Below are 24385 nucleotides of genomic sequence, written 5' to 3' on the forward strand. Positions count from 1 at the left end.
CAGGAAAATTTGCTTAAATGTTTAAATGCAAATTCCTCAAAATGTCGTTTTTGGCTTGGTGATTTTCCCTAGCTAAATTGACACTCTGTATAGTTTAACCACGGTAATGTGGAGTGCGTTTGTGTGGTGTGAACCAGCCCTGAAAAATAGGAGAAAGCATTAGCAACAATCAAAAATTGATAGAGGACATTCAGGTTTGATTTTGTTCATATGCTGCAATCCCTTTAAGAACATCAAGCACCTGGTGCCAATAAACTAATCTATACCAGTGATTTATTACTTATATATTTGTGGGCTTGAATAAAAACATTACTTAATGCTTTAATGCCCAAATTTTGTTATCCAAGTAAATTAAGAACCAAGACGAAGAGCCATTTGAAAGTCATATTGATCCCCTTCCCGCCTGAAAAGTCGCAGATCTGAAGGAGAATCCATGCTTGCGCAGTGGAAAAACAAAAACAACTGGGAGGGCTGTTTCTGGCATTGGATTTATTCCAGCATATTGAGGAAGGTCCTGAGAGAGGACATCTGTTGAAGAGGGAATGGATGTCTGCTAGTGAACTAATATAATTGACATCTTAATGGAGAAATTCTGAGTTTAGGCAGAGAATAGCGAGGTGTGGAGAGCAATGTATATTCTCTAAACATGCAATGCTTTAATGTCCTATTAGTACGAATATAGTGCTCTCCAAGTAGTCAACTCTTTTATTGCCGGCTTCTCTTCTGATTGTAATTTCAGACAAACAGCTTAAAATACACATAGAGGAACACTTATACAGTATCTGTTAAAAAGCAATGTGCAGATTTGTTATCCAACCATGACTGTTATTCTGTACTGTGTAGCATTAGGAGGATGACAACACTTTTCAGTGCCTGCGATTCTGTAGACTCTGACCCTGCCTCGCCTAACTTCGGCCCTGTTGAGTACTAGTGATCAGTGGCAGCTGGAGCTCAACATTTTTGTGGCGCAAACAAACTGAAAAAAAAAAACATCAAGCGCAGCTACTGTGCCCATCGAGCACAGCCACTGTGCCCATCAAGCGCAGCTACTGTGCCCATCAAGCGCAGCCACTGTGCTCATCAAACGCAGCCACTGTGCCCATCAAACGCAGCCACTGTACCCATCAAGCGCAGCTACTGTGCCCATCAAGCGCAGCCACTGTGCCCATCAAGCGCAGCTACTGTGCCCATCAAGCGCAGCCACTGTGCCCATAAATTGCCGGCACTGTGTCATCAAACGCAGCTACTATACCCATCAATTGCTGCCAGTGTGCCCCATCAATTGCTGCCAGTGTGCCCCATCAATTGCTGCCAGTGTGCCCCATCAATTGTTGTCAGTGTACCCCATTAATTGCCGCCAGCGTGCCCCATCATTTGCTGCTACTGTGCCCCATCCAATTCTGCTAGTGTGCCCCCCCGCCCGGTACTTACCTGTCTTGGCGCTGTCCTCCACGCTCCAAGTCCTTCATGTCTTCTCCTATCCTCTTCCCATCTCTGCTATGATTGGACGCCTGATAGGCATCCAATCACAGCGCCTGTTGCCTCAGCCAATCAGGTGACAGGGAATCCAGACATGAGCACCTGGTTGGCTGAGAGGCAGGTCAGTGTTAGGGAAGCGATTTATTTGCTTCCCTAACACAACACTGTGTAAACAGCAAACAAACAGCATTGCGCCCGCTGTTTACTAATTCGGAAGCCTATATGGCTCTAATTAGGGCGCCTATTAGAGCCGACGGCTCTAATCAGGCGCTTCCAAAAATACCCCAGCCACTGTAATTCAGATGCCCGGTGCCCGACAAGGGGCGAGACACCTGAATAGGGGGAGGCAGCAGTGACAATAGATAGATTCATGCAATGCATGAATCTATCTATTGGCGATAGAGTGGTGCAGGAGAGAGGGAGCGGCGCTCCTGTGCCCTCTATGGATGCACCGCCACTGCTAGTAATCACCACTCTCTCTTTTGAGCTAAAATGTATCCTGTCTTTCACATCCTTTTCAACACAGAAGAACCCTTGACATAACTTTCCAGTCTCAGGCAATCCCTGCTAAACATTACTATATCTAACTAATAGATATAAATGTATATCTATCTAACTGGTCAGTGGGAAGAACCCTCCTTAAACTTGTGGTCACTGGAAAGATAGCTAAAAAGATCAATGGTGTCAGTGGGAACTTATCTGAGAGGCAGGAACTGCTCATTACTCAAGGAACCTCTAGCAACCTCTCAAGGAACTCTAGGGTTACATGGAACCCTGGTTGAGAAACCCTGATCCAAACTAGGATCATCAAGTGAGAAAAGGTATTGTAGCCACCATTTTTTAGGTGTGGTAGCTGCAATAGCTTTTCTCATCTGATGATCCTGCCAGTAACACACCTTCTACCCAAGGGTGACAACACACACTGTGCCACCCTAAGACAGAACGTTGAGTTGAGAGGTATCTTAATATAGCGCGGTCTTACCCCGAAGGGTCCCGACGCGTGTGTTAAGTGTGTTAAGACTACCAAACATCTCCTCCACTTTTCATATCCATAACACAGGAAGGAGGTGTGGACCACAGAGAATACTGGGGAACAATGGTAACTCATAAAAGTAAGTAAAGGCAGAGAACAGGCAGTTATCAGCTCAGTAGATTTCTGGCCAATCTAGACCAATGTTTGCCTCTAAGGCCTTGTACACACGGTCGGACGGTCCGATGAAAACGGTCCGCCGGACCGTTTTCATCGGACTTGTCCGCTGGGATCATTTGGTCTGATGGCTGTACACACCATCAGACCAAATTCCCCGCGGACAGGATACGCGGTGACGTGGCCGTGACAATGACGCGGTGACGTGCGCGACCCTGGAAGGTCAATGCTTCCACGCATGCGTCGAATCACTTAGACGCATGCGGGGGATTTCGGCCCAGCGGACATGTCCGATGAGTCGTACAGATCATCGGACAAGTCCGACGGACAGGCTTCCAGCGGACATGTTTCTTAGCATGCTAAGAAACATTAGTCCGCTGGAAACCTGTACGCTAGGCCGGGAATCCGGTCCGGTCGGCCGTACACACGACCGAACATGTACGACCGAACATGTACGCAGACATGTTCGGTCGTGTGTACGAGGCCTAAGTGTGAAACGATCAGTTAAGAATAGAATATCTGTGTCCATTGTATAAAATATCCATACCTGGAATTCTTCAATAGATGGAGGTATCTTTTATAGGTGGCAGCTGGCCATGTCTTGAAACCACCATTTCCAACTCATGCTGTTTTTCGGTTATTCAGATCTGTCAGTGTATCTTTCATAAATCCCTGGTAATATATAGACATATGGTAATATATGGATTATGTAAGTTTGTCTTTCTTCATTAAATATTGTACATTGCATAGATCATATTTTAATAACAGTCAAATGAATAGACTCATGCATATGTCACCTTTGTGGGAAAAGCTCAAATATGTTTTTTATTGGAGTTGGACTTTAATGTTCCGTTTGTATTACTCATTTTTCTAATGTTTGTGGCAACATGATTGAAACACAAGAAATGTAGATTTTAAAAAAATACAGTGGAACATTGGATTACAAGCATAATCCGTTCCAGGAGAATGCTCGTAATCCAAAGCACTCGCATATCAAAGCGAGTTTCCCCATCAAAGTCAATGGAAACAAAAATAATTTGTTCCTCATTGACTTCTATGGCATGCAATACCACATGTGGCCAGAAATGCGGGGGGCACCGGAGAACCTCGGAAACACTCGGAAAGGCTAGGGGACAGCTCGGCTGAACTCGGAAAACCCTGAAAAGGTTTGGGAACAGAGTATTTCCGAACAAATCCGATCGGCTCCGGCGCCCCCGCACCTCAAGCCAAATGTGGTACTGCACACCGCTGTGGCTTGAATCCTGCTCGTTTTGCAAGACAACACATCAGGATTAAAAAAAAAAGTGCTCGTATTGCGAAAACGCTCGTTAACCGCGTTACTTGCAATCCGAGGTTTCATTGTATAATGTGTATAGTAAGCTAATTCACAAAGGAAGAGAAAAACATGCTGTGTTGCATCCAATCAGTTGACTGTTGCTTCTGCTTGACGGGTGATATTAGGCAACACTGCCTATTCTTATTTCATTTACTTGGATACATAAACCCCCCAGTTTGCTTTCTTGTGTATTGAGGGACACAGCTTTATGAATATTAAGCAATCAAGGGTTACACTGCTTCCTACAGGAGAAATGGACTCTTGGCACATAGAATTGAAGGCCAGCCCCCTATACTCACTCCCACCCCATACCTTTGCTTAGTGTCCTCAGGAGGGTGGACATACGGTATATTTGTTTCTTTGGAAGACTTCTCTACTATCCATAGGTTCTGGTAAATTCAGGCTTGACACTGAAATCCTGGAAGTCTCTCCAGTTAGCCAACTAGCGCAGGTTTTCCCAGTTCACTAAGTACACATCTGTTCTCTCTGTAACAGCCCTGAAATTCTTGAAATTTTCTCCAGTCATCAAAGAAACACAGATTTTAGTGTTTGTAAACTATAGCTAACTGGCCATTTTGTGAGGGAGTTAAATATCTCCTTTTACTTCTGAGCCTGCTTTTTACTTTTATATAATATGATTAATGGCCACATGGTGGAGTCCTGCTTTTTTCCTACCTGTAGGCAGGGGCAGTCTACTTTCTCCACTGCAGGTGGCGCTCTTCCGCAGCAGCACTGCAGTTGGAGAGGAAGCCAGGAAGTCAATGGTTTCCTGGGTCACTGGGGAAACTCTCTTATTGGATACTGCTGCCCCATGTGACCCTAGCAGCCATCTTGGGTCAGGCAGACCTTTTTTTTTTCTTGCCTTTATCTTCTAGCTGCATTTAATGTGCACACAACTTTCAGAAAGTCTCTTCCACATCTAATGGCTCTACCTCCTCAACCAGTGCATGAATTTGCATACAGCGGCCAGTGAATACAACAGCCAGTGCATACAACTGCCAGCCAGTGCTACAGCAGTCCACAGCTAACACAGTCCTGGGGTTACTGGGTTCCGCCTAAAGTGATTGGGTCTTCAGGTGACTGGTATATTGCCACAACTGGAAGTGTCAGGAAATCCCTCCAAAGCGTGGTTAATTTATTCTTAGAAAGTTGTCAACGTAATAAAAAGGGGTTCTCATTGGAGGATTTCCCCTTTATTTCTGTTCAAATATTGGATTTTCTTTGTGCCCAGGAGGTATCTTGTTGCTTACTAAATTAGCACATTATAGAGCTATAGATTACCTCTGGCTTTGGGACGGCTGAAACAGGCTCTTCCAGATGCACCTACATGTACATCTCTAAAATAAAAGGCATATTTGAGTGTGCATGCGCCGGTGGTGCAATTGGCTGCTACAGAGATATTCACTGTACCAACAGGTAAGCCTTTTTATAGGCATACCTGTGGGAACACATAAAAATGCAGACTTTACTACCGCTCTAAATAAAACAATATATTTAAGTATGTGTTCTTAACCACTTAACCCCCGGACCATATTGCTGGTCAAAGACCAGAGCACTTTTTGCGATTCGGCACTGCGTCGCTTTAACTGACAATTGCGCGGTCGTCCGACGTGGCTCACAAACAAAATTGGCGTAATTTTTTTCCCACAAATAGAGCTTTCTTTTGGTGGTATTTGATCACCTCTGCGGTTTTTAGTTTTTGCGCTATAAACAAAAATAGAGCGACAATTTTGAAAAAAATTCAATATTTTTTACTTTTTGCTATAATAAATATCCCCCAAAAATATATAAAAAATATTTTTTTTCCTCAGTTTAGGCCGATACGTATTCTTCTACATATTTTTCGTAAAAAAATCGCAACAAACTTTATTGATTGGTTTGCGCAAAAGTTATAGCGTTTACAAAATAGGGGGTAGTTTTGTGGCATTTTTATTAATATTTTTTTTTTACTAGTAATGGCGGCGATCAGTGACTTTTTTCGGTACTGCGACATTATGGCAGACACTTCGGACACTTTTGACACATTTTTGGGACCATTGGCATTTTTATAGCGATCAGTGCTATAAAAATGCATTGGATTACTATAAAAATGCCACTGGCAGGGAAGGGGTTAACACTAGGGGGCGGGGAAGGGGTTAAGTATGTTCCCTGGGTGTGTTCTAACTGTAGGGAGGGTGGCCTCACTAGGGGAAATGACTGATCGCTGTTCATACATTGTATGAACAGACGGTCAGGCATTTCTACCCTGACAGGACCTGGAGCTGTGTGTTTACAATCACAGCTCCCGGTCCTCGCTCTGTAACGAGCAATCGCGGGTGCCCGGTGGCGATCGCGCCCGTCGGGCACGCGCACGGGAGTCAGGGACGAGCGGGGGCGCGCACGCGCCCCTAGTGGCCGCTTAGAGAGCCAACGTTATTGTACGGGCTCTCGCTCAGGGGAGCCGACCTGCCGCCGTAGAACTGCGGCGGCAGGTCGGCAAGTAGTTAAAGGGGTTGTAAAGGTAAAAACAAATTCCCCTAAATAGCTTCCTTTACCTTAGTGCAGTCCTCCTTCACTTACCTCATCCTTTGATTTTGCTTTTAAATGTCCTGTTCTTCTGTCTGTAACTCCACACAGTAATGCAAGGCTTTCTTTCTGGTGTGGAGCGTCATGCTCGCCCCCTCCCTTGAGGGGGGAGGGGCAAGCAGGAGAGTCAGGAAGCCCACTAACACACAGCTCCTTTCTCTATCTGCAACGTAGAGAGCGTCTTGACTCTCCTGCTCGCCCCCTTAAGGGAGGGGGCGAGCACGACACTCCACACCATGGAGAAAGCTTTGCATTGCTGTGTGGAGTTACAGACAGAAGAACAGGAAGTGAGGATTTCTCAGAAGAAATAAGGACATTTAAAAGCAAAATCGAAAGAATGAGGTAAGTGAAGGAGGACTGCACAAAGGTAAAGGAAGCTATTTAGGGAATTTTTTTTTTTACCTTTACAACCCCTTTAACTCAAAAAAGTACCCTCTATTGCTCCTCCAAATCTCCAAATTTTGTATTTATTTTTTTTGCTGCTGTGATCTGACTTTCTGTTATGCTGCGTACACACAAACCGAATTTCCGTTAGAAAAAAATCAGATGGTTTTTCTGAGGGAATTCCGCTCAAGCTTGGCTTGCATACACACGGTCACACCTCAAAAATGAGGTGACGTACAACACTACGTTGAATTGTTTACGAGCATGCATGTTTTTTTCCCTGTCGGAATTCCATACAGATGAACGGATTTTCCAATAGGAATTTTTTAATTCTGAAAAATTGAGAACCTGCTCTCTAAGTCCGTCTGAAATTCCGACGGAAAAAGCCTCCCATATGACTTTTTCGATCGGAAATTCCGACCGTGTGTACGCGGAATATGAGGGTGGCTATGTTTTTTTCCAGGGTCCCAATGTATCTAGGAACATAGCCACCCTCTCTTGCTGGCTTCAGAGATGGACTTTACGGCTGCATTCACACCTGAGCGACAAAATGCCCGACGCCGGACGCTTCTGCCGCTGGAGGGAAGAATTCCCATTGCTGTCTATGGAGATGGTTCACATCTCATAGACGCCGAACGCCTGTCGCCTGAAAAGGCGACATTGGCGTTTGCCCATTGACAGCAATGGGAAGACTTTAAAAAAAAAAAATTGAAAGTTTCACACTCGCGGCAAAATACGCCGCTACCGCCGAATGCGGCTGTCGCTCAGGTGTGAATGGAGTCTAAAACGTTTTAGTGTGTATAGAGTAGTGCACATGACCGCAACTAATGTGCACAGCTCGTTCCAAGCAAACAGAAGAATGGGGAACAAGAAGAGGTTTGGGAGCTCATGGAGGACTTTAAAAGGAGGTATACATACACATCAACAAGCTACTTCATGAAAAATAGATTACAGGACCATTAAAGTGTGACTAAACCCGTTTCAGTAAATGCTGCATTACATGCTGCTCATACTCGCTCACTATGAGATTCATTTTCTGTATTCTGTAAAAAAAACGGGCTGATCCTATTGCTCACTATCTGCACCTTCTGTTCATGTCCGTAATTCAGCTAGAGAATTTGCAGCTGTGGTGGCAACTTTACAGTTTTCAGTGAATTTCAATGCGGAGCATTTCCTCCCTATCACATTTGAGGAGCCCATGTGACTAAGGAGTCACACATATGGGCATATACATGGTGGTAAATAAAAAATTCCCTTCCTCTGTCAGGTCACCTTAGGCCAGGTGACAAATGCACATCGATGGGGTTAGAAGCGTACCGTTAAGGTTGTGGACCCTTCAGCTGTGGATGAAGCTCTGGGTGATCCACTCTTTCACATTCGCATCGCACCCTTCTTTGCGATAATAGGCGTAGAAGTGGAAGAGTAATTCATAATGAACTGCCTGTAATAAATAGTGAACCCAAGAAAGCGCTTGCATTAACCATCCTATTTTCTTAGCCTGTCCCATCCTAGGGCTAGGCTTCTTCTCTTTATCCTTGGCGCTGCACTTTTATTTTTGGCATCCATGCTTTGACAGGTCATGGCTGTTTTGGTGTCAAAATGGGGACCGGCTCAATATTGGGTGGGTGGTCATAAAGTTATGTCTGATCGGTGTACCTTCCTTATTGGAGCTTTATATCATCATAGATTGTAGAGCAGTATCCTGTTTTGAACACACAGTACCGGTAGCATGTAAATGGAGGGTATGCCTTCATCAAAAAGCAATTCAAATCACTGAATGATGTAACATGCATTGTTTCATATGGCAGGGTGGCTGGAAACTCGGATCTCTTCTTTATCCCTTTGTTTTAGTAAGAATTTTGCAACACGTGCCAGCACTAAAGTTTAGGCTGGATTCAGCCAGCAAGCATACTATTTAGTACTTCTTTGATAAACATATGTATTACTGCCTCTTTTTCCAGAAGGAATTTCAAGTTTTTCAACTATGATAACTGCATAGCTGCCAGCTCAGGATGGCCAAAGCTAACGAGCGCTGGGTACAGGCCCAAATTAAAATAGGAATCTGGAATCTTAAGGCCTGGACGTTTATCAAAGAGGCTGATTGTTGGCCTGGGCATGCCAGAAAATATTTTGAGAGATCTACAAACCGGGAGTTGTGTACAGACACAGTGGGCACAGTGTGAAGAGCTTTTGCTGCAAGCCAAGTCATTAAAGTGATGATTTCGCAGAAGGGACAGAAAAAGTGGCTGCTTAATCCAATTCACTTGCAGTAAGGTGAAAGTGTCAAGATCATAAGGGGAGTAAGTGGCCACCAGTGCCCACATCTCTTAGCGGCCACTAGATTATGCTAAATAGTGTCTTCATGTCCAATTTAGTATTTCAAATTACTATACTCTATTTCAGGTGAAACTAAAGGCAAACAGATAAATACACAATGCAAATAATTTGCTGTGTTACTTGCTACCTCTCCACTCTCAGCTGTAGAATTGGGCAGTAAAGTGGGAAGTCTACCAAAGAAGCAGGTATGCCAAGACATGTGTGTACTCCATGACACTGTCCTGGAACCCAAGGCACGGTCCTGGAACCTATGGAACTGTTCTTGAACCCATGGTACCTGTCCTGAATCCCATGGCACTGTCCTGGAACCAAAGGCACTGTCCTGGAACCTATGGAACTGTTCTTGAACCCATAGTACCTGTCCTGAATCCCATGGCACTGTCCTGAATCCCATGGCACTGTCCTGGATCCCATGGCACTGTCCTGAATTTTATGGCAATATCCATAATCCTATGGCACTGCCCTGGATTCTATGGCACTGTCCTGGAACCCATGGCATTGGCCTGGATCCCATGGAACTGTCCTGAATTATATGGAAATATCCATAATACTATGGCACTGTCCTGGATTCTATGGCACTGTCCTGGAACCCATGGCACTGTCCTGGAACCCATGGCACTGTCCTGGATCCCATTGAACTGTCCTGGAACCCATGGCACTGTCCTGGATATCATGGAACTGTCCTGAATTCTATGGCAATATCCATAATCCTATGGCACTGTCCTGGATTCTATGGCACTGTGCTGGATTCTATGGCACTGTCCAGGATTCTATGGCACTGTCCTGGAACCCAAGACGCTTTCCCGGACTTAGTTGGAGTAGGTGTGCACTTTGGTGAAGGTGGGTCAGCCACCCCCTGTGACCTTTGACCTCTGGGAACCCGCCTTCTGACCTTTGACCTTTGGGAGAGGTCCCTGTTCCAATTCCTGAGTCCTAGCCATATTCTTCAATGGGAAACCCTAACCCTAAGGCGAGTCCTAGCCATATTCTCCAATGGGAAACCTTAAAGGGTCACTAAAGGAAACATTTTTTTTAGCTAAATAGCTTCCTTTACCTTACTGCAGTACTGGTTTCATGTCCTCATTGCTCGTTTTTGCTTTGATGTTGCTGTAAAACTGCTGTGATCTCCACACTTCCTGGTTGTCTGGCTCCTTATAACCATCATACTGGGAGCTTTTCACGATGGTCTAAGCTGTCATTACTGTGTGTCTAAAACTTAACAGAACCAATCAGATTCATTTTAAAAACAAAACACTGCCCTGGATTTGTTTGTTTTTGTTCTGTGGGTCTCTTAACTTCACATAAACATGAAACCAGTTTAAAAACGAAAGTGAAACTACAGGCACATTATATGATTGAATTTAATCTATTTTTAATCGTTTTTAAAAGGAATCAGTTAACTTTTATGTCTCTATACCCTGTAAACAGTCATTTCAGCAAAAAAAATGTTTTCCTTTAATGATCCTTTAACTCTAACCCTAACCCTCTAACCCTAACCCCCTAACCCTAAAGAAAGATCTATTTATCTAAAAAAAAAAAATGATAAAAAGTGTTGCATGTCAGAATATTTGTCAGTCAAGCTGTCACTGAAAACTGAGAAATGGCTCTGTAATGAAGGGGTATTACAGGCTGGTACTCAGGTGGTCAAAGTGATATTAAAGGGGAGTTCCAGCCTTTTTTGATGTTTATTAAAAGTCAGCAGCTACAAAAAGCATAGCTGCTGGCTTTTAATAAACATACACTTACCTGCTCCACTGTCCGCTCCTCTCCCCCCCCCCTCTTCGCCGGCGCCTCCATCCTAACTGTGGGCACCCGGCCGTGACAGCTTTCGGCTTCACGGCCGGGCACTCACTGCAAATGCCCGAGCGGCGCTGCGCTACCTGATTGGACAGGCGATCGCCTGGGACCTGTCACGTGTCCCAGGCAATCGTCTACAGGTAGGGACCGCCAAAAGGCGATATGACGTATCGCCTTAGCAGTCCCTGGGCGGAAGGAGAAAGTGGGACAGGAAGTCTCACTCCTCCTGAAGCCCCCACTCCCCCCCCCAAAACATTACATGCCAAATGTGGCATGTAAGGGGGTAAGGAGTGGATTAAGCGAAGTTCCACTTTTGGGTGGAACTCCTCTTTAAAGCCTTTTTTTTTTAAATTAAGATAAAAAATTAGATTATACAGGGGGATTCATAAAGAAGTATACCGTTTCCAGATGCTGAAAAACAGTAACTGTTGTAGACATGGACCACAACTGCAAACCGTGACGTAGGCGATAGCATGTAGGCGCGTGTGTCATGTGACTAGTCAATCAAAATGGCAGCATCTGCAGTGGAGAAGGCATTTTGTGTTCTTGAAATGAGCAAAACGGATTCTGTAACTGTATTTTTTGTATCACGATTCGGAAAAGGACCTCCAAACAAAAAAATCGATTTACGATTAGCATAAAAAATTTGAAAACACGGACTGTTTGTGCAAACTTAAAAGTGCTGGATGACTGTGTGTATTGGAAGAAGTCGTCGATAGTGTTTGCTCAATGAAGCCCGGGAAAACACTTAACCACTTCAGCTCTGGAAGGATTTACCCCCTTAATGACCATGCCATTTTTTTCGACACGGCACTGGGTTATTTTAACTGACATTTGCACAGTCATGCGACGTTGCACCCAAATAAAATGTACGTCCTTTTTTCCCGACAAATAGAGCTTTTTTTTTGGTGGTATTTGATCACCTCTGCGTTTTCTTCTTCTTTTTTTTTTTGCGCTATAAACAAACAGACAAAGAGCGACAATTTAAAAAAATAAATGTAAAAAAAAATTTTTTTCATTAGTTTAGGCCAATATGTATTCTTCTACATATTTTTGATTAAAAAGAATCACTAAGCATATATTGATTGATTTGCGCAAAAGTTATTGCATCTACAAAATAGGGGAAAGATTTAGGGACTAGTAATGGCGGAGATCAGAGATTTTTAGTGGGACTGCGACATTGTGACAGACAAATCTGACCCTAAGTGACACTTTTTGGTGACCAGTGACACCAATACAGTGATCAGTGCTATAAATATTCACTGTATAAATGGCACTGGCAGGGTTAACACTATGGGTAATCAAAGGGTTAAGTGTTCCCTAGGGAGTTGTTTCTAACTTTCAGGGGGGCGGACTGACTGGGAGTAGAGAGAGAACACTTTTCCTGATCACTAGAAACAGCTGATCTTGAGATTATTCGTTAAAGAATTTAAATCGCGATTCTATCCCTCTCCCGATCTTAAAACAGCATTTCCCCGATTCTCTGCTCACTTCTGACAGCTGACAAAAAAAATTCCAGGCAGCCTACCAAGTTTATGGGCGATAACTATAAACATTGTAACATTTTGTTCTTAGATCAAAGGAATTAACTTCTGTCTGTAGATGAGGGACGTTTAACCACTTATAGACAAAGGGCCAGATTCTTAAAGGACTTACGACGGCGTATCTCCACGTACGCCATCATAAGTCTGAATGCGAGCCGTCGTATCTATGCGCCTGATTCTTAGAATCAGTTACGCATAAATTTGGCCAAGATACGAGCGGCGTAAGTCTCCTACGCCGTCGTATCTTGGGTGTATATTTACGCTGGCCGCAAGGGGCGCTTCCGTAGATTTACGCGTAGAATATGTAAATTAGGTAGATACGCCGATTCACGAACGTACTTGCGCCCGCTACGCCGTTTACGTTAGGCTTACGTCCGGCGTAAAGTTACCCCTGCTATATGAGGCGCAGCCAATGCAAAATATGGACGTCGGAACAAGCGTATCTTTTTACGTCGTTTACGTAAGTCGTACGGGAATGGGGATGTGCGTAGGTTACGTTCACGTCACAGGCATTGAGCCGGCGTATCTTAGGGAGTAAATTCGACATGATACTGAGCATGCGCGCGCATGCGCCGATCGGCGCTTCATTTGCATGGGGTCACGGATCATTTTAATAAAACACGCCCACCTCTTCCACATTTGAATTACGCGGGCTTACGCCGGCCAATTTACGCTACGCCGCCGCAACTTATGGAGCAAGTGCTTTGTGAATACAGCACTTGCCTGACTAAGTTGCGGAGGCGTAGCATAAATAGGATACGCTACGCCCGCTGAAATATACGCTCTCCTACGTGAATCTGGCCCTAAACCTTTTTCTGACACTTGTTTACAAGTTAAAATCAGTATTATTTTCTAGAAAATTACTTGGAACCCCCAAACATTATATATATATATATATTTTGAGCAGAGGGCCTAGAGCAGGGATATGCAATTAGCGGACCTCCAGCTGTTGCAAAACTACAAGTCCCATCATGCCTCTGCCTCTGGGTGTCATGCTCGTGGCTGTCTTGCTATGCCTCATGGGATTTGTAGTTCTGCAACAGCTGGAGGTCCGCTAATTGCATATCACTGGCCTAGAGAATAAAATGGCAGTCGTTGCAATATTTAATGTCACACTGTATTTGCGCAGCAGTCTTTCAAACACAATTTTTGGGGGGAAATTCACTTTAATTACCTTATTTATCTGCCTATCGCGCGAAACGGCGTATAGCGCGCACCCCTAATCTAGACGTAAAATTCCTGGAATTTTTCTTTTATCACTTACAGTTTTGGTGTCTTGCTTGGTGTCCATCGGCGGCCTTGTCCAGTCCGGCGTCCGTCTGCGGCCTTTGTGGTGTCCTCCCCGCTGGTCCCGCGCTGTCTCTGAGCCGATCCCTGCGCTGTGTTTGAACGCCGCTGACATATACGAGCGCAGTACACTCGGGCACGCTCGGCTCTTCCCGCAACCGCGAGGGGAGCCGAGCCTGGCTGAGTGTACCCGAGTGTACTGCGCTCGGTATATGTCGGCGGCGGATTCAAGCACAGCGCGGGAAGCGAGTATCGGCGTATATCGCACACCCACGATTTTGCCCTGATTTTAAGGGCAAAAAAGTGTGCGGTATACGCCGATAAATACGGTAATAATCAAAAATAAAGGAAGCATTAGAGTTAGCAGAAAAATTGTGATACTCATTTTCGTGCAGCTCTACTGATCTTTCTTTCCTCCCCTGTCAGAACGGGGATCTACCCTGTATCTGCCCTGTATCTATTACACAGACTGATGTACAAGTACGTCATTTCGTGCAATAGAGCTGCCTTGCCGCAGTATATGTATATGCAGTATATGTGCGGTGGTCGGTCTTAAAGTGGTTAATGGTGGCCATATACACTTTGATTTTATTATCCAGTTGATGTCCAATTTGATCAAAATGATCAAAATGGCAAACAGTTGAATAGCCTTTGGTGATGTATGTTGTGAACTTAGCTTTGCGGTGTGATTCTTGTAAAAATAGGTTCTAGAATGTAATGATCGCTTTTGGATTGTTGACTTCTTCAAAGAACTTCCCATCAATTAACCCCCCTGGCGGTATTCCCGAGTGTGGCTCGGGGGGGGAATTTTCAGTACCAAAAACAATAATCCCGAGCCACAGTCAGGATCGCATCGCAGGACCCATGTACAGCTCTTACTTACCTTGTCCCCGGATCCTGCGATGTCTCCCTGCTGTGTTTCCGAGCTGTGTCTCCACTCGATTCACAGTGCCAAGCTCCGTTCCCTGCGAGCAGTGCCAGCACCAAATTCAAAAAGTGAAAAACACACAATACATACAATACACTGTAGTCTTACAGATTACAGTACTGTATCAAATAGTTTCACATCCCTTTTGTCCCTAGTGCTTTTTTCAGTGCCCTGCACCCAGTTTTATATTACAGGCATACCCCGCTTTAAGTACACTCACTTTACATACACTCGCGAGTAAGGACATACCCGTGAGTGTATGTAAAGTGGCTTACAAGGACTGTACAGACATTTTGCAGCCGCAGTAGAAGGAGCTGAAGCTCAGAGAGCATAGCCCGCCCTGTTCCAGTGTGCCCCTGACACCCCCACTACAGCCCCTGAGACCTTAACTACAGCTCCTAACACCCCAATTACACCCCTGACCCCCCACTACACCCTATAAGTGAAAAAAGGTATTGTTTCACTTTAAGTACATTTTCGTTTTACATACATGCTCTGGTCCCATTGTGTACTTAAAAGTGGGGTATGCCTGTATATATACTGTTCTTTCTGCCTGGAAACTGTTTACGTCAAAAGTGCTTTCAGACCAGCTAGAAAAAGCGATAATAAATTAGAATCGCTTGCAGAATTAAGCGATAGCGATTTGTGGGGGAATTCATCATCAAACACTGAAAGTAATGACAGCGACAATTCTGCAACTGAGCAAATTTCAGTGTTTTTGATTTGATTACATTATTGAATCATTTTTATTATTATTATTTGTTAAAATTATTTATAGTTATTTATGATTTTGTGTTTCAAACTTTATCATACCCGGGATGTCTACTAGACTCTTGTTTGGACAGATTTAAGTGAGTTATTTCTAAGAATTACAGGCCTACAATATAAAACGCCAAATTTCCATGTGAAACATTGTACCGCTGTGAGCATCAAAAATCTGACATAATCATACCGCCAGGGAGGTTAAGCAGTAAAACTTCAGAATTATGTTTTTCCTTTATTTCATACATTCATTAGGTGTGTTACTGTTGTGCAACCAATAAATGATGAATATGTTGTATATAAGTGTAAGCCAATGATAGTATAACTAGACTTGAGTGACATTGTTTTCTAACTGTGTAATGTTTCAGAAATGCATTAGGCATTCTTAAAGGGGTTGTAGAGGTAATTGTTTCCCCCTAAATAGCTTCCTTTACCTTAGTGCAGTACTCCTTCACTTACCTCATCCTTCCATTTTGCTTTTAAATGTCCTTATTTCTTCTGAGAAACCCTCACTTCCTGTTCTTCTGTCTGTAACTCCACACAGTAATGCAAGGCTTTCTCCCTGGTGTGGAGAAAGCCTCTTGAGGGGGTAGGGGGCGAGCAGGAATGTAAAGACACTCTCTACTTTTCAGATAGAGAAAGGAGCTGTGTTTTAGTGGGTGTCCTGACACTCCTGCTCGCCCCCTCCCCCCTCAAGAGGCTTTCTCCACACCAGGGAAGAGAAAGCCTTGCATTACAGTGTGGAGTTACAGAGAGAAGAACAGGAAGTGAGGATTTCTCAGAAGAAATAAGGACATTTAAAAGCAAAATCGAAGGGTGAGGTAAGTGAAGGAAGACTGCACTAAGGTAAAGGAAGCTATTTAGGGAATTTATTTTTACCTTTACAACCCCTTTAATAGAAACTTTTGGTATTGGTAGAGGTTCCTGCCATTTTTGTCATGTGATCTTTCCGAACCAATAGACTAAAACCTGGCATTAGATTTATGTCACATGTCAATGTTAAAGAGGTAGTAAACCCTGATGGGTGTTACTTCCTCTTTGTTTCCCTGCAAAGGTAAAGCATAATGGGCTACTATGCATCGCATAGCCCATTATGTGACACTTACCTGCAGAAGAAGCCCGCGATGTCCCCGTCTTCCTCGCTTGTAACGAACGTCCATTCTTCTCCCCTCTTCCTTCCGAGGCCGCGAACTCCGGCTCTGTGACTGGCCGAAGTCGCGTGAAGTCACTCCCGCACATGCATGCTGGAGCCACCTTTAACGGCATGACCCTTGATAGAAACGGCACAGTGTGCCCTTTCTAAATCTGACAAATGTGCAGAAGTAATCGCCCTATGGCGATTTGCAAATATCTCCTAGACCGTGCAGGTCTGGAAGATATTTCAAACACCTACAGGTAAGCCTTAATCTAGACTTACCTGTAGGTTAAAGTGGTTGTAAAGGGTTTACAACCACTTTAATGCAACCTACCCAAAAGCACCCCAGTTTAAACAAAACATGTTTCCATTATTTTTAAACCATATACAGAACAAGACTAGTCTGTGATTTGACAATACAGGAGAAGCATGCTCATGAAGTATGCTCTGTCCTCTTGTATTACATCCCAGGAAGCTATGGGTTAATTAGGCCAAAATCTCTGTCTTTCTCATGTGTCCCTCTTCTCACCATGCACAAAACAAAACATTTGCCCATGGGACTTTAAATAAGGCTCAACATATTAGTGATACAATTTAAATTTATTAAACAATGGATGAAAATCTTACACATGTGAAGAAGAGTTAAAGGAGAAGTCCAGTCTGAGCTTTTTAGGCTGGGCTTCTCCTCTGGGTCACAGGAGTGCAATTCGTTTTGCACTCCTGTGACCCGTTTTCAGTGGAGATCGGTCTGAAGTCCGCTCTCCGCTGACGTCACTGCCATCAGTCGGGGCAACACGTCATCAGGACTTCCCAAGTCGGAATCCGCCAGCTGCCCTGATTAATGGCAGTCTCAGCGAGCCGATAAGATAGCCACTGCCCGCCCCTCCACTGCTCAGCTCTCCAATGAGCATGGAGGAGCAGAGAGGAAAGACATTCCTCTCGGGAAACTGTGAGAACCATGCCAGCGGCGATGTTCGGTGGCTCGGTTCTCAGTAAAGAGACGGCGGGGGACAGATGGAGCATCGGTCTGATGCTCCATCCACCGAGGTAAGTATGAATCTAAAAAAAAAACTGGAAACCCATACTTCTCTTTTAATTAAATAACAAGCTGACTAGCATACATGAGCATAAAGTATGCATCATACTAATAGGGTGATTACATATACTGTACATATTCCACACTGCAGGTTTTTTAAAACCTAGAAAAATTGCATCTTATAAATTGTTTTCTGAATGTTGCTTCACTTCTTCTGGAGTGGATTCCACCAACTCAAGAGTAACAGAACTGTAGGCTAAAAAACTAATTCACAAAGTATATTTAGACTCCCTAGAAAATGAGGGGCGTACAATACTTTATACTAGTATACTTAATAGAACAGTACTTTCAAACCAGCCTGATAATTGATTTAAATGAATAACACCTCTAAATGGCAACCACTGCAGGGTGTCTGACCCGGGAGTAGTGCAAGGGAACCAGGACAACCAAATAGGAAAACCAAGGGGCAGCACAAAGTTATGCAGAGATGGAATTTGAGGACACAAAATCCCACCAAAAACCCCCAAAAACAAATGGATCTATATAACAAAAAATGAGTAGTGAAACAGGATTGTGTGTATGCAATAAACTGTCTAGTGCAATGCACAAAAAGAAGGAAGAACAGAAAGTACCCCAATATATTCTGTACATAAATATATTATGTACACCCAAATGACTAAATAGGGTAACTACAGTATATAAGTATTGTACCTGCGAAAAAGGAAGGCAGAAAACTGAAAGGAAAGACAAAAGAAATCCAACCCTAGTGGACCATAGATGAGAAGATACTTACTCACCCAAAAGGTTGACCCATATAGGCAGAGCTTTTTTTCTCAGAAAATAGGTGCAGGAACTCAACCACAACCTGTTCAGATTTCACAAACAGTAGAAGGGTCTTAAAGGGGCATTAAATACCAGAATTGCATTACATACAGAGTGCAGAGTTCAGGGGGGTTACACACAGAGTGCAGAGCTGTCACTTGTAAACACAGAAACCAGACTTCTGTGTTTACAAGTGATTGTGGTGAGAAGGCACCAAAGAGTCTGAGCCAAAGGTGGTGGAACTGAGTTCCCCCAAGTTCCCCCTGAAAAAAAGCCCTGCATATAGGTATCTAGGATCAATAAATGAAAGTGCCACCAGAATCAAATATTTAACAAGTTCTTACATGCTCTCCAGATCACCCCGGACAACACAAAGATTCTATTAGCCTCCCTGGCGGTATGATTATTTCAGATTTTAGGTGCTGAAAGCGGTACCATTATTTTGCAAGGAAATTTGGCGTTTTATATTGTAGGTCTGTAATTCTTAGGAATAACTCACTTAAATTTGACCAAACAAGAGTCTAGTAGACATCCCAGGTATAAAAAAGTTTGAAAAACAAAATTATAAATTATAATATAATAAATAACTATAAATAATTATAACAAATAATAATATAATTATAATAAAAATTATTCAATAATGTAATCAACTCAAAATCACTGAAATTTGCTCAGTTGCAGAATTGTCGCTGTCATTACTTTTATTTTTTTATGACGAATTTCCCCACAAATCGCTATCGCTTAATTCTGCAAGTGATTATAATTTATTATCGCTGTTTTCTAGCTGCTCTAAAACCACTTTTGACATAAAGGGACACTTTTGGTTGCTATGGACAATCTACAGTTTGCAAGCAGAAAGAACAGTACTTATTATATAAAAGTAACATGTAGGGCACTGGGCAGACCACTAGGGACAAGGGGGGTGTGTATTTTTTACATACAGTACTGTAATCTATAAGATTACAGTATACTGTATGTAATGTGTTTGTTTACTTTTTTGAATTTGGCGCCGTTCTCCGCCCCCGTGCGTGGTAACGTCGCAGGGAACAGAGATCGGCGGCACACAGGGACACTGTGTGAATCGAGCGAGGACTCGCTCGCTCACACAGCGGGGAGGCATCGCAGGATCCAGGGACAAAGTAAGTAACTTTGTCTCTTGCTGCTGCGAGGCGAGCCCGAGTCTGGCTCGGGGATACCGCTTTTGGTACACAAATCTTACCTTGAGCCAGACTCGGGAATACCGCCAGGAGGGTTAAGACAACTCAAATGATTTAAGGCTCACACATAGGGCTTGTTTCGCTGAAACTGGAGAGTGCAAAATTTGGTGCAGCTCTGCATAGGAACCAATCAGCTTCCAGGTTTTATTGTCAAAGCTTAATTGAAGAAGCTGAAGATAGGAGCTGATTGGTTACTATGCAGAGCTGCACCATATTTGCACTCTCCCGTTTTAGTAAATCAAGCCCATAGAAAATTCTTATAACTGTATCTTGAATTTTACTTTGTCTACCTCGCTCCTTGTTGACCAAAGGGAAAATGGAGGATGAAGCTGAGAAATTAGTAAATACATTTTATCTTTGATTGTGTTTATGTCTCCTTTTTGCAGGTGGTTTCATATCATATAAACACCCAGGGAAGCACCAAGCAATTCATGGTTCCATTCAGGCACCACTGGATATTTCGGTGGGTTATTTGCTAGAATTGGAGGCCTTAAGGGTTGCTTGGGAGAGACCTTACCACACGCAAAAAGGTAAGACCTCCTTTATTTTTTGCAGTCCCTTTATCTCTTTTCCCATGCCTACAAACTTGTGATTGAACACAGTTTGGTCCATGAAACATGCTTCATTCTCCTCCCAGATGTTTCTACTAATCAGTGGTAATCTTTAGATTAGTCCTATTGTCACAAAATATAAGATTCTTCTAATACTCTTTCATCAAAAATATAACTTTGGCTCCAGTAATGAACAGGTTGAAAGAATTCGTGACTCTTATGCCGCGTACACACGATCATTTTTCCGCTTGTAAAAAACTAAGTTTTTAAAAAATATAATTTAAAACGATCGTGTCTGGGCTTCATTGCATTTTTCGGGTTCCGAAAAACACCAAAAATTTTTTTGAACATGCTCTATTTTTTAACAACGTTTTAAACTATGTCGTTTTTCGGGTTGTAAAAAATGGTCGTGTGTGGGCTTTAACGACGTGAAAAACCCGCGCATGCTCAGAAGCAAGTTATGAGATGGGAGCGCTCGTTCTGGTAAAGCTACCGTTCGTAATGGAGTAAGCACATTCATCACGCTGTAACAGACAGAAAAGCGCAAATCGTCTTTTACTAACACAGAATCAGCTAAAGCAGCCCCAAGGGTGGCGTCATCCGCATGGAACTTCCCCTTTATAGTGCCGTCGTACGTGTTTTGTACGTCACAGCGCTTTGCTAGAGCATTTTTTCTTAACGATCGTGTGTGGGCAAGGCCGTTTGAATAATGAAGTTGAAACAAACATTTTTTTTTTTTTGAGACTGAAAAACGTCATTTTTTACAAGCCGAAAAATGATCGTGAGTACGCAGCATTAGATTGGGCTGATAAACTCCCAAAATCTGTAGCCTCAATACTGTCTCTCCATTTTAAATTAAGACACAACCAAGATCCTTCAGGTCTAGAATTTTGGGGGGTAGAACATCTGGCAGCACACTGGAGGGGCTCACATAGAGTGCGTGAACTGTCCAAGCGCGAAACAAGATGGATCTATTTGGCCGATGTACTAACGCCAAAAGGCCTCAACGTAGAAGTTGACATCAATTGTTTCATTAGTGATACATAGACACACAATATCCCTTCGGTGTTGACATTGCCAGTTCAATAATAGTAGGATAAAGATTTTAATTCAAATTAATTTAACTTGAATTTTATCATTATAAATATCTGCTCTCCACTCTGAAGAGATATAGCTACCCTGATTATGTTAGCAGGGACTATTCCGTTCAGGGATACTGTTGTTTTTTGGCTCATTATAATCTGCCCCAAGTGGTGAGAATTATATTGCAAGTTCACAGGGATTTTGTATATTTAAAATGAACATATTCATCGCATAAATATACATATGCTCCGACATATATAATTTATTTAGCCATTCATCCATCCACGAACTCAGTATAACTAGGGTGGATTGGTTCTTCTGCTAGGAGGATGGTTATGAATGTATTATGTTTTATATGTTATATATTATGTTTTATATTTATATTTATTTTGTAACATGTCCTATATTTACATATAGATAGGTATCTATATGAGTGATGGACTAATTTATGGGGCATAAGGAATTTTATGTAATTGTGTGTACTTTTACTCTATTTATTGCATAATTTTATAGTCATATTTTTATGGAGATTAATTTTATAGGGGTGCTCTATATTTACAGATATTTTGAGTATTTTAATTTATTTGTGATTTTATTCCTAGATGTTATGCCTTATTATATCTATATTTTGCTCCACAGTAGTAATACGAATGTAGCATTGATTTTATATTGGCTATACAACACCGGGTTTGAGTATGGACAGCATTGAAGTATGGAGTCACCTTACTTGTCTGCTGATACATTTTCTCTTAAATATAGCTATATTATATATACCTGGGAACATTGGTGTGAATACCCTAATATTGTTATCATTATTCAATGTATTTGACCGCAGCATTAGTCAGCGTGTCAGTGCGCGCTCTGAGCCAGAGTATGGTGTCAACATGGTCTGGCATCAGTAGCGCAGTACAAATTGCATGCAAAGACTTCCGCCCTTAGTAGGGATAATGTGAGCAATCACGGCCAAGCATTACGAATGACGCAAGTGGGCGTCGATCATTCGGGGATGACGAGCGGTGCTGCTCTTTATAACTCCGGTCTGTGCCTGGGAGAGTCACGCCCTCAGTTGAAGTCCGGAAGTGATGAAACGCGTCAGGGCGTGACTCTCCAAACACAAACAACCGGAAGTGACGTTTGTGCTCCACGAGGAAGGAACCAGGAAGCCGCCGCGAGGAAACGAGACAGAGCGGTCTTCAGGGTCAACAATCGTGAGCCAAACACAAATCGATTACATGCCTGTTTTTCATTTTTATGTGGTACGCATATTATTGAAGGGGAAAGCACATTTGGGGGAGTTTGTTCAATAAATTTTCCAAAACGTTACTACTCTATATGAGCTTTCTTTTCCTCATACATGCTGAATATCATGATTATGGTGAAAGTCTGACGATTACTAAGTGAGGTGGATTACATGCTGTTACTTATCTACCATCTGGTAAGTGTATCCCCTGAAGGGGTTTCCTATCCCCCACGTGGTGAACAACAATGGTGATTGGAGCACATCTTCTCTACCTCTACACTGTATAGGATCACAGCAAACGTAGAGTTTGCAGCGCTGCTGCAGGACTGTATTGGACTCATTGGTAGTCAATTCATTACATTTTCTGCCTTTTGCACTTCAATACTGTAATACACTATTTGCTTGTATAGACAGATTTTAGTATGAGGGCCACATTGTATATTTTTTAAATATTTGTAGGCAGAATTTTTTTTTATAAAATTAAAACGGTAAATATCCTTACATCCAGGAGTACCCCTCTAAGGCCATGCATCAGCTGCCAACCAGCCGGGGTTGCTGCAGGTCAGATAAAATCTTTCTGGATGTGGCCCATAGGCCCTAGTTTGGAGACATCTAGTAAGAACTGCATTAAAATGCGGTGGTATGGAGCCTTCAGGACAACCAGTTTTGAATCCTGGGAGACTTATTCTTATTTTTTTATAAGAAATGACAAACCAGCGAGCAAGGAATTGATTTGACGTGCAACACTTAAGGGCATAATTCTAGAAACATTAACCACTTAAGCCCCGGACCATTTGGCTGGCCAAAGACCAGATCACTTTGCGATTCGGCACTGCGTCGCTTTAACTGACAATTGCGCGGTTGTGCGACGTGGCTCCCAAACAAAATGTACGTATTTTTTCCCCCCACAAATAGAGCTTTCTTTTGGTGTTATTTGATCACCTCTGCGGTTTTTATTTTTTGCACTATAAACAAAAATAGAGCAACAATTTTGAAAAAAAAGCAATAAATTGCTATAATAAATATCCCCATTTTTTTTAAAAAAAAGCTAATTTTTTCTCAGTTTAGGCCGATATGTATTCTTCTATATATTTTTGGTAAAAAAAAATCGCAATAAGCGTATATAGATTGGTTTGCGCAAAAGTTATAGCGTCTACAAAATAGGGGAAAGTTTTATGACATTTTTATTATTATTATTTTTTTTACTAGTAATGGTGGCGATCTGCAATTTTTATCGTGACTGCGACTTTATGGCGGACATATCGGACACTTTTGACATATTTTTGGGACCATTGTAATTTTTACAGCAATCAGTGCTATAAAAATGCACTGATACTGTGAAAATTACACTGGCAGGGGGAGGAGCTACCAGTGACACGTGACTGATCACTGTTCCTGATCACAAGGAACAGTAGATCACTGACATGTCACTAGGCAGAACAGGGGAATGCCTTGTTTAAAAAGGCATCCCCTTGTTCTGCCATTGCCGATCGTAATCGAGGGCCGCCCGGGAACATTGAGTTCCCCAGACCCACGAGCACATTCACGAGGCACGCGGGAGGCGCCCATTTGCCTGCCCGTGCCATTGCGTCGACGTATATTGTCGTGCGCTGGTCGGCAAGCGGTTAAACATGTTTGGTTAGATGCTATAACATGGGTCCTAGATGATGGGGGTGATAATGAGCACCACAGGCAGCAGAAGACTCTCACAGGGAAATATTCTAGCTGCAAGCGT

At 42.9% G+C, this 24385-nt stretch overlaps 1 protein-coding gene across 1 annotated transcript in view; it reads left to right on the top strand.

The window, feature by feature from the left end:
* ZNF385C (zinc finger protein 385C) overlaps positions 1-24385 on the top strand; it is a 541366-nt gene that overhangs the window by 40511 nt on the left and 476470 nt on the right. Inside the window, exon 2 of the mRNA XM_040330357.1 lies at positions 20163-20306. The gene's annotated coding sequence lies outside the window, so the exon portion shown is untranslated. The remainder of the gene's footprint in view (positions 1-20162; positions 20307-24385) is intronic.

The sequence above is a fragment of the Rana temporaria genome, chromosome 12 (genome assembly GCF_905171775.1).
Source record: "Rana temporaria chromosome 12, aRanTem1.1, whole genome shotgun sequence".
NCBI lineage: Eukaryota > Metazoa > Chordata > Amphibia > Anura > Ranidae > Rana > Rana temporaria.